The 16,463-nt window shown below is 40.3% G+C and overlaps 1 non-coding gene across 1 annotated transcript; it reads left to right on the top strand.

Annotated features, from left to right (window-relative positions):
* The first annotated feature begins 16,088 nt into the window (after positions 1 to 16,088).
* LOC140833218 (small nucleolar RNA R71) lies at positions 16,089 to 16,195 on the top strand. The gene has a single exon (XR_012118350.1). It is a non-coding gene; the product is annotated as a small nucleolar RNA R71 (small nucleolar RNA).
* Positions 16,196 to 16,463: the final 268 nt, after the last annotated feature.

Below are 16,463 nucleotides of genomic sequence, written 5' to 3'. Positions count from 1 at the left end.
ATTTAAGTAATTTGAGGTAAGTAGTAAAGAAGTTCATCTAGGTCCAATAATTAATTATTAATTCACTAAAATACTTAATGAGTAGATAAAACTTTAAAGATTTAAAATTCAATAATTAAGCAATATTTCCCTTCATTTATTAAGCAAAAATTCTGCCACCCCTTAAAGTATTAACTTTGATTTGTCAACTCTCCTATTTTTGATATATTTCCTTACCCTCTTTCTTGATAAATAATTCCCTAAATTTTATTCACCACTAATTAACAATTAAGAAATTTTCTCCTTGTTTTTGAGAGATAAAAACCGTCCACTCCTTTCTAGATTCAAAAATATTTGACAACTCACCACTTAATTCATTTCCTTAATCCATTCTTGGTAGGATAATTCCCTTCTTTTTAGTTCTCCATAATTATTAAATAAGCAATTTTCTACCACATTTTTTTAGTGATAAAATCGGCCACCCTTCAATCAAATCAACCCTCATGCCTATCTATCAAACTCTAGATAGAAAGATTTGATCTTGCCATTCTATCCCATTTTATTTGTAGACTTTCCCTTCATTCCTAGCCTTCATTCTCCCTCTCCATTTTCGAAAATTCAGAGTAAATTTGAGAGAAAATCAAGATTTTCTAGGGAGAAAACAAGAGAGAAAAGTAGAAAGCAAAGCAACTCCGTCTCCTCCGCGCCGCGTCGTCGTATTGATTTGTTTTCGTTTCAAATAAATCCAAGGCATGTATATACGTTTCTTTTCTCTTCAATCAAGCCATATAAGTAATTTAAAACATAATATGATCATGTTTCATGGAACATAACCCGAAAATGTACAACAAGTGTTAGAAAAATTCTGCACATATTTTTGGCCCTCCCACTTGTGCTTCACGTTTTTTGTTGGTTTTGTGGTTTCAGGAGGTTGGCTCGATTCCAGGTACCCAAGGCTGCATCTAGACATGTACTAGGACATGTTAGGGTCATGTTAGTCCATTGGTACCAGCCCCTACATGCTGGAGGAAGAGATTTGACAACAACTCTTCTTATGGCAATTTATGAGTCTCGAATTTTTGTGTTGCTTGTCTAAGGCAAGTGTTCTGATCTTGGCTGCTCTAGGGGCTGTAGCCATGGTTAGAACCTTTCCTTGACATGTCTAAGACGTGACCAAGATGCCCTTTAATGGCTTGGTTCATGGTCCCATCGGTTTTCAAAACAAACAAGAACAGCCCCTTTCGGTTTTAAAATTCTGGTTTTTGTTGAGTGTGTTGAGTTTCGGTTTTGAGGTGTCAAGTGGGTTGTGGTTGGCATCTAGCCCTTAGCCATGACTCATACAACACCTTAGAATGTCTAGCATGGACCATGGTTAACCTCATAGCCATTGGATCCTTCATTTGACAGCAAAACAATGCAACACCCCCACGCGTGCCATGTGTGTGTTCTCGGGTGAAGCTTGTATTGTCGTAGGTGTTGGCTGGAATTGTGGTTGGCCTAGGACCCTTAGCCATGTTCAAATCATACCTTAGGATGTTGGTAAGAGGCTCTGGTCGGTGGTTCAAGCCCCAATGACCGTTAGCCTTGCAAACGACGCAAGGAAGCGTAATAGCTGCTGCTGTATTTTTGTTGGACAACAGGTGGCTTCGGTTCAGAGGTGTGGTTCGAGTTCTTGTTTGGCTTTTAGCCTATGGCCTTGACCTGGACAGTACCTTATTGAGTTAGGAAGGTCATGTTTTTGGCCGTTCGTGATTTGGTTAAGTTTAGGGTTCGTACGAAAATTTACGGTGCAAGGTGCCAAAGTGACTCTCGAAAGAGCGTTTCATGATTTTGGCCTCCATGCATAATTTTCGTGTATTACAGCCCTTGGTAATTATTTTCCAGTATTTTAGGTGTATTTTAATCATGACTAAATGATGGTTCGATGTTGGTTCGGGTTGGTACGGAGTCATGGTTAAATATTAAGTTTGTTGGGCGTAATAGTCTCGTTTTTAGTTCGAGTTTTTGACGTGTTGGTCAAGTTAATATTATTTGCATTTTTCTCACGTTAGAATTAGGTCGCAGCGAGCCTGGGAACGATCCAACCCATTCGGTAAAATAATACAAGATTTTTGATTATATTACGTGCATAAAAATATAAAATGTTCATTTTTGAGATATATGCGATATTGCTTGTGGCCACTTCACGTTCATGGGATTGCAGCTTATCATGGGATTATCACTTCATCCGGTGGTCACTGGCCGGTTCTGTTCATGTTCATGTATTGGTAGATCTCTACCGCCCAGTATACTGTGGTTTAGTCATGATCAGACGATCCATTTCACGTTATGGGCCACTTGCGTAGAACATATTCTCAACAGAAAATTATCATATGCTATTTCATGACAAGGCTCTATCGAACAAACATTTCGCTTACGATTTTCAGTTCAGTTATGCACGTATTTATAATTACTCATGACAAGATATTTTCACGTTATGCTTTACGACATGATATCTTTACACGACATGAAATTTTATGATATATTTACTTGTTATCTACGATATATGCATGCTGAGTCTTTAGACTCACTAGACTTGATTGTTGTAGGTACTGATGAGGTCGGGACCGAGGCGGGGACCAGCGAGCCATCTTGGGTCGGCAGTAGTAGGAACCCGAGGACCTCATGCTTCAGTTCATTTACCATTTTTATGATCAAACATTTTTATCGCGATTGCTTATTTTAAATTTGTTGTTTTGAAACAGATATTTACTTCTGCTGCTATTTTGACATTTGAACTTTTATTCCGCTGCCACTGTAAACACTGAATCTTTTTATCAGTACATTTTTTAATGAGGCATTTTATTTATTTAAAGATAAAATTTTAAATTTTTCCGTAAATTTTCAAATACAAATTTCGGGCCTCTACATTTTAATTAAGCACTAATGAGCCTAATTTGTATGCTTATTAGGCCTAAGCTTGTTAGTTGATTATTTATGTATTTAAAGTGTTAAACCATACCCTAAACCCTCATAGATGCCACACACCCTCACAAATCTCTCCATCAGCTTACTCGACACATACACATCATAGTTTGAGGAAAAAAAATTCGAAAGTTGCTAAGGGAACACAAGCCTAGGCCCTCCTCGTTTCTGTTCTTCGTCGTTAATGTATAATCGTGCGTTTAAAACCAAAGGCACGCCATACATCTCCTTTTCTCGTCTATCATATCGCATTATTGATTTAAAACATGCTTGTATGAAAAGCACGAAGTTCTTGTTAATATTTTCGTAATATTGCCTACACATGTGGTAAACTCATGAATTTATGTCCTAAATCATGTTATGTTATTGTACAAAGGGGCTGTCATGATTAGGACTTGTTCGAGCAAGGTTTTTACATGATTTAAGGTCCTAGAACACATACCATACACACAGCTATCACAAAGGAAACAAGCTGGTTCGTTATTTCTGTTTGGTGATCTTGAGGGTTCGGTTTTGGGGTGTAGGTTGGCATGGCTGGGACCAGGGCTAGCCAAGATCATGTGCGAGTCGGGGAGAGAGTCCTAGCAAGCTAGGACTCGAGTACAGGGCTCGGGCTAGGACTCCCACCCGAGAAGGGATTGTTGCACGTCCTTAAGTGCAGTAGCACACATGGGTTGAGGGGCTCGGTCTGAGGTCACAGGCTGGGCTAGAGGGCGTCCTTAGGGTCCTAGGTGAATGCACATGAGACTGGTTCAAGGTCTAGGGTGTTGGCTAGGTCCTAGGCTCAAAGTTAAGGAGTCCATGTCGCATGGGAGCTTCTGCCGAGAGTTTGCAGCTGGGGTTGTGGCTCACGGTTGGGGCTAGGGTCAGGTCCATGGGGTCAGGACGGTCCAGTAGGGTCCACAAAAGGGTAAGGAAAGGGCTGGCTTGTGGTGGTTTGGGCTTGGCTCGATGGAATCACAAGATGGCTCAAGGGTGATCAAGCATGTTCGAACTATGGTCTTCCTTGCTAAATAAAATTGAAACGTGGCTCACGGGGGTCGAGTCATGGTTCACGAGGGCCAAATAATTATTAAAAATTTAGTTTTAGGTTTGGGAATTTTATCTTAAAGTTTGGGATTTTTCGGAATTAAAATGCCGTAAAAACGAACAAATATAGGTAAATAAAAAAGCCTAATATTTAAGCTAAATAAAATAATGAAAAAAATTAATTTAAGCTTAAATAATTATTTGAACATGTCAGAGTCAATGAAATTAAGAAAAATTCAAAACCGAGAAATTTTATGCATAGGGGTAAAACGGGAATTTTACACCCGAAAATTAGTAAACGTCATGGCAGTGCTCTAAATGCTTTTTTTTATATGCTAAAATGTTTACTTTAAAGGTTTATGCAATTTTATGATTCAATGATGTAATCTATGATGAAACGATAAAGTTAAGAGGACATGTTGCATGTTTGTTTTAAAAGGAAAAAAGATATAAAATGCATGATTTTTATAAAGTGGTGAAAATGTAAAATGTTGAAGGAAGTGAAGTAATTGTGACTATTGAGAATATGAGGATAAGAACGAGGATAACGTGAGAGAAAAAGCCCCAGAGGATCCCATTTGTGGGAGAAGGCCCCAGAGGGAGCTCGCCGATCGTATTTCCATTCGATGAGGATAGGCCAAGGCTCAGTTGACGAGAGAGTGTCGCTGATGTCCCCGCCGCCCAGTACTGTGGTTACATGTAGATGGATCCATCGACTTTATGAGGATGGGGAAAGTCACAATTAACGATCTAAATTCAATGAAAAGGTAAAATGCTTATGATCATGATAAAAGGATATATGTTATGAAATGAGGAAAATGAAAGGTTGAGGTTTATGTTATGCATGTCATGAAAATGTTATTTTTACGTAAAAAATATCTTTCACTGTTGTATGTGATTTTATACGTATTATTTGTTATCAAGATTATGGTGTGTAGAGTCTTTAGACTCACTAGGTGTGAAAGATGCAGGTGATTACGATGTTAATGTTATTGGAGGTCTTGATGGTCGACCTTGCTGGACTGTCGGTGCACATAACCCGAGGACCAGCGTTTCCACTTTTCCGCACTCATGATTTATGTTTATGATTATGTTAAAAGATTTTAAGACCTTTTATTTATGCTTTGAGAGATTTTGAGAGGTTTTAATATGAGCTAGAATTTTCAAATTTATTGCTTTTTAGGTTTGGTATACTGTAGGACAGTGTAGCGCCCTTACCCGAGCCACTACTAAACAGACTAATAAACATGCAACATTAAACTCAATACCGACAATTAAACAGCGGAAACCAAATACTTAATCATCTTACAACCCAAATGAAAAAAAACAATAACAACAGTCTTAAACATTAATACAACCATAACAAATACATGATTCTGAACGTGAAAACGATAAACCACAGAAACCTCCACTAGATCACCACCGAAAACCCAACTGCTCTAGCCACTGCCCTGGTCGTCTGAACCGTCCAACCTAAGACCTGCCCCGTGGAATGGGGTGCCCAAGATGAAAACAAGGACGTGAGCGACAATCGTCCAATACGAGAATGTACGAGTATACAAACTGATATGATGCATGCGAAATGCAATATGCTCGGATATCAAGGATCAAGTCAAGAATCTCATGCTCAGTCTAGAGGTGCCTGAGTGTGTAGTCTCTGATCTACCCTAGCCTCAGAGATTACAGTTTCCATGATGTTGAATCGAACACATGCCAAATTACTCAAGTTCACGTGCGTGTGCGTTCTGCTATTCTCGTTTACCCACTCCAAATGTCAAGATAAGTTCATAGCTGTTCATCTCATAAAATTCTGGACTCCTCGACACACATGTAAATAGTAAAATCATTGAAGCACACATTTACCTTCACAAATCAACAGGACTTATAGGGTAACATTTGGCTAAACAAAGTGGTATTATGAAGACAACAATTAACCAAATAAAATCCAATATCATGAGATGCGCACATATACGCAATCAAATCCTGTGTCTCTCGACGGTATTTTTCAAGTGTCCATAGGCTTAACCTTGACAACTCTTCTCCACTAGTATATTGGATACGTGTGACTCGGTTAATAGGTCTTTTAAGCTTATAACGTTAGGCTATGGCTAATGGCTTCAAATGAAGGTAGGGAGTCAAAAGTGAGAGAAAACAAACAAATTTATTTTTCAACACGCGTCTCCTCCCTTTTTTTTTTCACTTCCACTTGCCTTGCCACAACATTTTCATCATTGTGTCCTCCTTTTTACATCACATGTCATACTCTTTTCCTCTTTATTCAACTTTTTTTTTTAAATAAACATTTCTTTCTTTCTTTTCACCTTTTCATGATATTCTTATATGCACACAAGGGAGAAGAACTTTTGTAGTGATACACATGTTCGTTTTCTCTCAGTTTTCGGTAGACACTAGTGTATATGCTCAAAAGTTAGTAGTCGACGTAGGAGTTTAGAATTGATACGAATGGGGGCTTTTGTGTGCCTTGGCACACTCCATTCGATTTTCATTAAGATCAAACATGGGACACTAGGGTGTATATGATATTATGGGTAGGCTTGAAAGGCTCAAACGTTCCAAAAATCGCCTAAATCATCCCTAAGTCACACAATACCCGTATCTCGCCTCGAAGAGTGCCAAGCCAAGTTCTAGACTACTTTCAATTAACAATCGACAAACACAAATAGCTCATGTTTTCGGGTATTCAAACACAACAAATCACATCTCATTCTCATTTAGGCTCAAAGGGCTAACAATTGACAATTTATTCAAAAAAAAAAACAGGCCCAACATATTTCAAAGACTGCTAGAATCATTTTTGTGTCAGTGAACATGTAGCTCAACAACAAGTAATCAACATGTAGGTTTGGAATCCATTCATTCATTTCAACTCACAAACCACATGAAAACTCTCTCGACATCGGGTGTATCAACAATCATAGCAATCGTGAATTAATGTGTAAACGGTCAAGTAAAGATAGCATGCATTCGGATTCGTAATCAAGGAGAACATGAATTTCGGGTCAACTCTCATCATTGTTTGGTTATTACCTTAATCCCACAATTCTAAAAAACAATTAACGACTACGAAAATAAAAATAAAGATTGAATTAAATTTTTTTTTCAAATTAAATAAACATAAAAAATAACATCAAAGCAAATAACATCAAAGCAACAAATCAACTCTCAGATCAAATAATCAAATCACCCCTCCAAACTTAAAATATGCATTGTCCTCAATGTATAAACAAGAAAGAAATGGGACATGCATACCTCACACGACGAGCGTCAATGCTCGCCGTCATCATCATCGACATCCTCATCCATGTGCTGGGGTGGGTACTGTGGAGGAGCTCCTGGATACTGTGGTGGTGGTGGTGGATACTGTGGTGGCCAAGCAGGTGGCTGGGAAAACATGGGATCATCTGGACCTAAAGGTGGGAACCGCTGAGCAAGAACGGATGTGAAGTCCATCATATAACCCATGGCATAGTCCGTGCGGTGCTGAAGCGAATCCAGCACCTGGCGCTGCTCAACTAGTAATCTCCTCTGATCCTGCATCTCAATCTCTAATCGCCTCAATCTGTCTCCCCTGCGCTCTCTGGCTGCTGCCGGTGGTGGTAGTGGTTGAAGCGGTGCCTGTGGCAGGTCCTCGTCATCTGAATCAACGGGAGGCATATAGGGCGCAACGATGGGAGCCTTCGGCTTAAGTACTTGCTCATCAGGCGACCAAGAGACGCCGGCCTGTCTGCAGAGTTCGGTAACAATGTGGGGGCATGGCAGGGCGACCGGGGTTAATCCAATGCCGGCTCTCATGATCGATCCATATATTATTCTTCCCAAGTTAACAGATTTGCCCATCAAAATCGCAAAGACAAGCGCAACTTTGTCTTTGGTTACGTCGTGGTAATGTGAGGATGGGAGAACCCGAGCCAACACGAATGACGTCCACGCACTTGCATTAGGATTCATCTCGGATTTCTTCAGTGAGATTGGACCACTCGCGCTCATTTTCCATACGGCGCCTGCCTGACACACAGTCCGGATTACCTCTGAATAATCAACTCCATCATCTAAGAATGCACTGTACTCATCTTTTTCGAGGCTTGGCATCTGATATATCGTATTTATCGTATGAGAATCAAACGATACCAATATTCCTCGCACCAGTACCTTTGACTCATCATGACGTATCCGCAGATTGGCATAGAATTCTCGCACGACAGAAATCACAGCGTCTAGAGGCGGTTGAGCAAATTCAACCCATTGTCTTCTTTGCAGTTCACGCTTAATAAAACCACGTAATGTTGATAAATTAAATCCCCTCTCCGGGATAATCGACCGAGTCATCGAGCTCTCATACACCTGTTGTGCTTCTTCATTCCAAAATCGGTGCGAATCAAAGCTCGAAGAGGAAGAAGCACCCTTTTTTGACTTCTTTTTTGGTGCCATCAATCAATTAATGTATCACAACTTACACCAACACCAACTAAATTCAACAAATCAAGTAGCCGAGCAAATATCTCACCACGCCAACAAATGCAATAAACAATGCAATGTACAACCCAGTCACAGAGAATGTATACCAATTCGACGTACCCACTTCACGTATATCAAGAGTTTCCCCAAATTACTTGAACCAATTTCTATGAAATCTGAAAATTTTAACAAAATCTGAAGAGAACCCCTTACTTGAACGAGAGGATGACCGGAATTTGGATTGTGGTGGAAAAATTCCTGTTGAAAGGTGGTAGCGGCGGTCGGCTGAAGGAGGAGCGGCGGTGTGCAAGGAGGCGGCGGCGGTGTGGTGGCTAGGGATTTGAGTGTGTTGCTGAGAGGAATTCGCGATCTGCCACTTTTTTTTTATACTGGGTCGCGCGCATATGCGCGCCTTGAAGCGGCGCATATGCGCGTATGCTACGGGCTGGCATGCTGGGAGGTGGCGCATATGCGCGCCCTGATTGGCGCATATGCGCCGACCTTTCTGTAATTGTCGTGCATGTGCGCGCCCAGAGTGGCGCATGTGCGCTGAACTCTCTGTAATTTTCGCGCATGTGCGCGGAAATATGTCGCGCATGTGCGTGGAGCACACTGTCCAAGCGATTCTCGATTTTTTTTTTTGAATACCTGCAAAAAATAGCAAAATGCAAATTAATACTTGAGACGAGAAAATTAAAATTAATAAACTAAGGAATCAAAATAAAACGAATGCAAAAATTAAATAAACGTGGGTTGCCTCCCACACAGCGCTTGGTTTAACGTCATCAGCCTGACTTTCTTCAGTCTACTTTGGTTCTCGCAGTGGGATGTTGTCCATGTGTCGCACTTCATTCCCAAAGTAATGCTTGACTCTCTGACCGTTGACTTTGAATGTCTCACCATTTTTGCATTTTAGCTCAATTGCCCCATGTGGGTACACTGTTTCCACTGTGAATGGTCCAGACCATCGTGATTTTAACTTACCAGGAAACAGCCTCAGTCGGGAATTGAATAATAACACATGTTGCCCCGGTTCGAAAAGTCGTCGAAGAATCTGTATGTCATGCCATCTCTTGGTCTTTTCCTTGTATATCTTGGCATTTTCGTATGCATCATTCCTAAACTCCTCCATCTCATTCAGCTGCAGCAGTCGTTGTTTGCCCGATGCTCCCTTATCAAATTTAATTTTTTGACAGCCCAAAATGCCTTGTGCTCCAGTTCCAAAGGTAAATGACAAGCTTTCCCAAAGACCAACCTATAAGGCGACATTCCGATAGGTGTCTTATATGCAGTCCTGTATGCCCATAATGCATCATCTAGCTTGATCGTCCAATCCTTCCGGTTTGTCTTCACTGTCTTTTCTAATATTTGTTTCATCTCCCGGTTGGATATCTTTGCTTGCCCCATTGGCTTGCGGGTGGTATGCCAGTGTCACCCTGTGCTTCACATCATATTTGGCCAATAGTGAGTTAAAAATTTTGTTACAGAAATGCTGTGGGGACCTGGACGCTGATCTTTTTCTTAATCTTCTTTGGGATTTAATTATCAATTAAGATAAAACAGGGTCTAAAAATTTTTCTTTTAAGATACAAGTGCGGAAGGTAATGGCATCTAAATAATATACATATCTGTATAAAAGTACAATAACGTACAACAGTCTTTCAATTAATCTAAGGTTCAACTACTAAAGTTCCCGTAATAAAACCTATCTATATCCAAGTCCGGAATCACCACGCTAAACTCGTCTTCTCTCATCATCTTCTGACCCCGATCTTGTCCCACCTGTTGTCATGCACACATACAAAACAAGACAACAGCCGGATAATCCGGTGAGAATAAATCCCAGTATAAAACATGGTAAACATGCATATACATAAATAAATCATGAAATATTCTATCATGAATATAATAAAAAACAATAGATTTCATAATCTGTGAAATTAACTCACAATAAGCATGCAACTCAAATCAGCTAAACATGCTATTCAAATCAAATCATAAAAACATGCTATCATGACTGAAAGAAATAAAAATGGGTTTCATAGTCTATGAAACCACATCTATAAACGTATGCAGTTCTAGTCAAATCATGTCTAGACTCGACTCAACTATAACTCTAGGGATCCCGGTGTGAATAAGACGATCTATCACCTACCCTCCCAATCGGGGTGACTGTACGTCTTATTCCTAGAATTCGGCCTGATCTGTATCCACATCTACAATAGGAGACTGATCTTCCCCGAAGCTGTGATATCACCGAACTGTCTAGAAGTTTGACTGTTCTGTCAAGACTTCCTATCTTAAATGCAATGAATAACAATCTGTAAACAAAGCATGCTCATTTCAAAAGATATGAATATATCATCTATAAACATATCATAATCATATCATAAAATAAACAACAATAATTCTAGTATGTGATTTTATTGGGAAACTCAAATAGGATCTTATTTGAGTTGTATCTTCTCGAATATCACATGAATTATACCTTTGTCGTCCCTGTCTGACGAAGACGATGACCTGTATCCAAATCTGTCCATATCAAATCTGAAATGACAATATCGAATACGCTGTATCAGTGAATAACTCAATACACAATCTGTTCTGATCAATACTCAACTTAGTACATGATCTGATCAATATCTGAACAAGATACAATTCAATTCATGTCATCGATATCACAATACAGTCTAAATCATATCTGAATCTAATCAATATTCAAATCAATATAACATTATAATCTCGGTCACTATCAAAACTGATTAGATGTCAGTCTGCTGATGTTTCGACGGCATAACAACACCATCCGAATAACCCCGTCAATCTGAACATCACATATATAATACCAGAACTCATAATCTCAATATCGGTATATTCAAAATCAGTGATACACAATTCTGATATCAAAATCGTAATCAATATCTTTCAAAAATCATAACAATTACAGAAACAGTCTGTTCTTTAATCTGACTTCAATTCTACAATGTCTACGGTAGTATAAACATCATATCTGATTTGTATTCAATTCTGACAACATCATATTTTCAAAACATCTCAAAACGTAAGAAAACTTACGTCCTTGTGCAGCTTGAGTCAATAGGAACACGATACCGCTTTCGGATTTGAATTCTGATACACGAATGTCTTCAAATTTGATTTTCTAAGCTCAAGAATTCAAAGTATTCCTCTATCCCTCGATTTTCTCTCTTTATCCCTGAAGAATGACCGAGCTCCACCTATATATCCATGCAATAACATAAGATGTGGCACAATTCTTTGCACTGCACGTCGCACCGCGAGTGCGGTCTGTTTTGCACCACGGGTGCGCTGTGCCCACGACATGCTTATCATTTTCTAAAATCCAACGACCGCGGGTGCGATCTTGTTCTTACCGCGGGTGCGGTCACCCCACTGTAGCTGCACCGCGGGTGCGGTCTTGTTCGTACCGCGGGTGCGGTGTGGCTACGGCCTTTCTTACCAAAATTTCATAATTTATGACCGCGGGTGCGGTCATGTTTACACCGCGGGTGCGGTCTTGCAAACCCTATTTTCTCATGTCTTTTCTTCCCTCATTGCATGTCATGCATTCTCATATCTTCCGAGTCTCACGTTAATGAAGATTAATAATCTTGGTTTATCACTTCTATAATTCTCGGGCATTACAAATGCGTACCTTCATCACTGATAATGGCTCTAGGCGTTCCGAATCTTGTGAAGATGTTCCTGTGGACAAACTTAACAACAACTCGAGCATCATTAGTACTGGGGGCGATTGCTTCCACCCATTTTGACACATAATCAACAGCCAGTAAAATGTAAGATTGACCAAAAGAGGATGGGAATGAAACCATAAAATCAATACCCCAGACATCATAAAGTTCCACCTCCAAAATATTTGTTAGTGATAATTCATGTCGTCTAGAAATATTGCCAACTCTTTGGCATTTATCACATGACTTGACTAAAGTATAACTGTCTTTAAATAAATTAGGCCAATAGAAACCTGACTGTAATACCTTAGCTGCTGTTCTAGATGCTCCAAAGTGTCCACCGTAGGGTGAGGAATGACACTGCTCTAGAATTATACCCGCTTCTTCTTCAGCTACACATCGTCTGATTATCTGATCAGCGCATCTCTTGAACAAGAACGGATCATCCCACAGATAAAACTTGGCATCATGAAGAAATTTATTCTTTTGATGATACGTTAAATCTGAAGGTAATTCTCCTGCAGCAAGGAAATTAGCTATATCTGCAAACCATGGATGTGTAGCACTTACCTTGAAAAGTTGTTCATCTGGGAACGACTCGTTGATAGCTCCACCTTCAGTTCTTTCGTCCAACTCTAAGCGTGACAAATGATCTGCCACCTGGTTCTCACAACCTTTCTTGTCTTTGACTTCAAAATCAAATTCTTGAAGTAGGAGTATCCATCTTATCAACCTGGGCTTTGCATCCTTTTTGGCAAACAAGTAACGAAGAGCTGCATGGTCAGTGAAAACAGTTACCTTGGTGCCAATGAGATATGTTCTGAACTTATCGAATGCAAACACCACTGCTAGCATCTCTTTCTCAGTGGTTGTATAGTTCTGTTGGGCTGCGTTAAGTGTACGACTAGCATAGTAGATAGTCTTGAACATCTTGTCTCGCCTTTGCCCCAATACTGCTCCTAAAGCATAGTCGCTCGCATCGCACATGAGCTCAAAGGGCTCCTTCCAGTCAGGCACTATCATGATAGGTGCAGAAGTCAGAGCTGTCTTTATCTTGCTAAACGCCTGCAAACAATCATCGTCAAAAATAAATGTAGAATCTTTATCTAACAGATTACATAAAGGTCTAGTAATTTTAGAGAAATCTTTAATAAAATGACGATAGAACCCGGCATGTCCCAAGAAACTTCTGATCCCTTTCACATTTTTGGTGGTGGGAGATTTTCAATTGCCACAACTTTGGCTCTGTCCACTTCCATTCCTCTCGCTGAAATTTTGTGCCCAAGCACAATACCCTCTTGCACCATGAAGTGACATTTCTACCAATTCAACACTAAATTTTTCTCCTGACATCGCTGCAAAACAAGGGTCAAATTCTACAAACAGTGATCAAAGGATGAACCAAAGACAAATATATCATCCATGAAAACCTCCATTATCTCCTCAAGCATGTCAGAAAATATGGCCATCATACACCTCTGAAACGTAGCAGGTGCATTGCAAAGTCCAAATGGCATTCTCCTAAAGGCAAATGTACCGTAGGGACAAGTGAAGGTAGTCTTCTCTTGATCCTCCGGTGCTATGACAATTTGATTGTAGCCTGAATAACCATCTAGAAAGCAATAATAATGATAACCACCTACTATATCAAGCATCTGGTCAATAAAGGGAAGAGGGAAGTGATCTTTCCTAGTCGCATCATTCGATTTCCTGTAGTCTATACACACTCGCCAACCAGTCACTGGACGAGTTGAAATCAATTCGTTATTCTCATTTCTAACTACAGTTATGCCTCCCTTTTTAGGCACTACTTGTACTGGTGAAACCCAAGAACTGTCAGATATAGCATAAATAACACCAGCATTTAGCAATTTTAATACCTCAGCCCTCACAACTTCTTTCATGGCTGGATTCAGCCTCCTCTGATGATCAACATAGGGGGAATAGGACTCCTGCATCAAGATTTTGTGCATACAAATAATAGGGCTAATCCCCTTTATATCAACAATTGTCCAACCCAAATCAGATTTAAATTCTCTCAACACCCTCAACAACCTATCATTCTCATCACTAGTAAGAGCAGAAGATATAATTACCGGATGTGACGAACCCTCGTCTAGGAAAGCATAGCACAAGTGACTCGGTAAATCCTTCAATACAGGGGATGCTTTTGGTACCTCTTTACTTGCATCCTCAAGTAACTCTTCAAGTTGGGTATCACTCTTTTCCTTAGGTAGTGTATTGAGAGCAAGTAACTCCTCTTGCACATCCCAATCATCTTCATCTAGTGTAGAAGCTAATTCCAACAAGCATCTCTCCAAAGAGTCTTTTGTCAACTTTCCTGCACCAACATGAGATACACATGAATCAATTATATCAATACTCTTACAAGTACTTACCTCATTTGGTCATTTGATGGTGTTGTAGATGTTGAACACGACTTCATCTCCACCTACTCTCAATGTGAGCTCGCCCTTGTGCACATCAATCAAGGCTTTCCCAGTAGCTAGGAATGGCCTTCCAAAAATAAGTGGCGTCTCCTGGTCTTCTTCCATATCTAAAATTACAAAGTCAGCAGGGAATATGAATTTGTCTACCTTTACCAGCACATCCTCTACTATCCCTGGTGGATAGGTAAGTGATCTGTCCGCCAGCTGCAAAGTAATAGTGCTAGGTTTCACCTCGCCAAGCTCCAAAGTCCTGTAAATAGAAAAAGGCATTAAATTTATACTAGCACCCAAATCACATAAAGCTCTATTTACTCTAGAACCACCAATAACACAAGGAATAGTAAAACTCCCTGGATCTTTGAGTTTCTGTGGTAATTTCCTTTGAAGTATTGCACTGCACTCTTCAGTCAGCTTTACGGTCTCAAATTCTTGAAGTTTTCTATTCTTGGACATCACATCCTTGATGAACTTAGCATAATTGGGCATTTGCTCCAATGCATCGGCAAATGGGATGTTGATGTGTATTTTCTTGAAAATTTCCAGAAACTTCGCAAACTGATCATCCAACCCCTTCTTCTTGAACCTCTGTGGATATGGAAGATTTACCTTCGGTAAAGGCTGCTGTTTAAGTACTTTCTCAGGCTCCTCTACTTTCTCTTCTCTAACACTTGCACTCTTCTCCTCATCTTCCTCAACTGCAATCTCTACACTTTCTTCAGTAGGCTCTGGGATCCCAATTTCCTTGCCACTCCTCAGTGTGACAGCTTTGCACTGTTCCCTAGGATTCACCTCGGTATTGCTGGGAAACTGTCCTCGATTCTGATCTTTTAAAGCATTGGCTAGTTGCCCAATCTGTGTTTCCAAGGATTTCATCGTGGCACCCATATTACCCATGTGCGTCTCCATGTTATCAAGACGAGACTCAGTTCTCGCCATTCTCTTCCCAGACTCAGTCACAAATGTGCCAACTAGATCTTCAAAAGATGGATTTCCTTCCCCTTTTTGTGTGTTGAACCCCGGTGGGGGATTCAACACGTTCTTGTTGTTTGCATAAGAGAAATTCTCGTGATTCCTCAAACCTGGATGATAAGTATTAGGGGGAGGATTACCTCGATAACCTCCAAAGCCACGGTTGTTGATGTACTGAGCTTCCTACATAACTGGCTCTTCCTCAACAGTCACCAATGCTACCTCAGACGTAGATTGGCTTGGCTTGTTCATCGCTGCAATCTGTGCGGTCAATGCCGAAACTTGTGCAGTAAGTGATGTGATTGGGTCTACAGCATACACTCCAGCAGGTTTCCTTGATCCAGATCTTTCACTCGGCCACTGATAACTGTTGATGGTCATCTGTTCAAGCAAATCATAGGCCTCATCAGGTGTTTTAGAAAAAATAGTACCTCCGGCGGCTGCATCCACATTCCCTCTAGTTGGCCTATCTAAACCATTGTAAAATAACTCAATCTGCACCCAATCTGCATAGCCATGATTCGGGCACTTCCTGAGTAATTCCTTGTATCGCTCCCACGCCTCATATAATACCTCAAATTCTCTCTGCCTGAAGTTGGTGATATCTATTTTCAGCTGAGCAGATTTAGCAGGAGGGAAGTACTTTGACAGAAACTTCGTAACCAAATCTGCCCAAGTAGTAACACTTCCCAGCGGTAGAGATTGGAGCCAACTCCTTGTGTGATCCCTAAGAGAAAACGGAAACAGGCGCAATCGAATAATTTCGTCAGAAACACCGTTAATTTTTACCGTATCCGTGATCTCCAGAAAAGTTCTGAGGTGAAGATGGGGATCTGCGGTGGCTGCTCCTCCAAATTGGTTCTGTTGAACCATATTGGTGAGTGCG

Source organism: Primulina eburnea, chromosome 5 (assembly GCF_022965805.1).
Source record: "Primulina eburnea isolate SZY01 chromosome 5, ASM2296580v1, whole genome shotgun sequence".
Taxonomy (NCBI): domain Eukaryota; kingdom Viridiplantae; phylum Streptophyta; class Magnoliopsida; order Lamiales; family Gesneriaceae; genus Primulina; species Primulina eburnea.
Note: the sequence above shows the minus strand (reverse complement) of the source record. Positions and strands in the feature narration are given on the sequence as shown.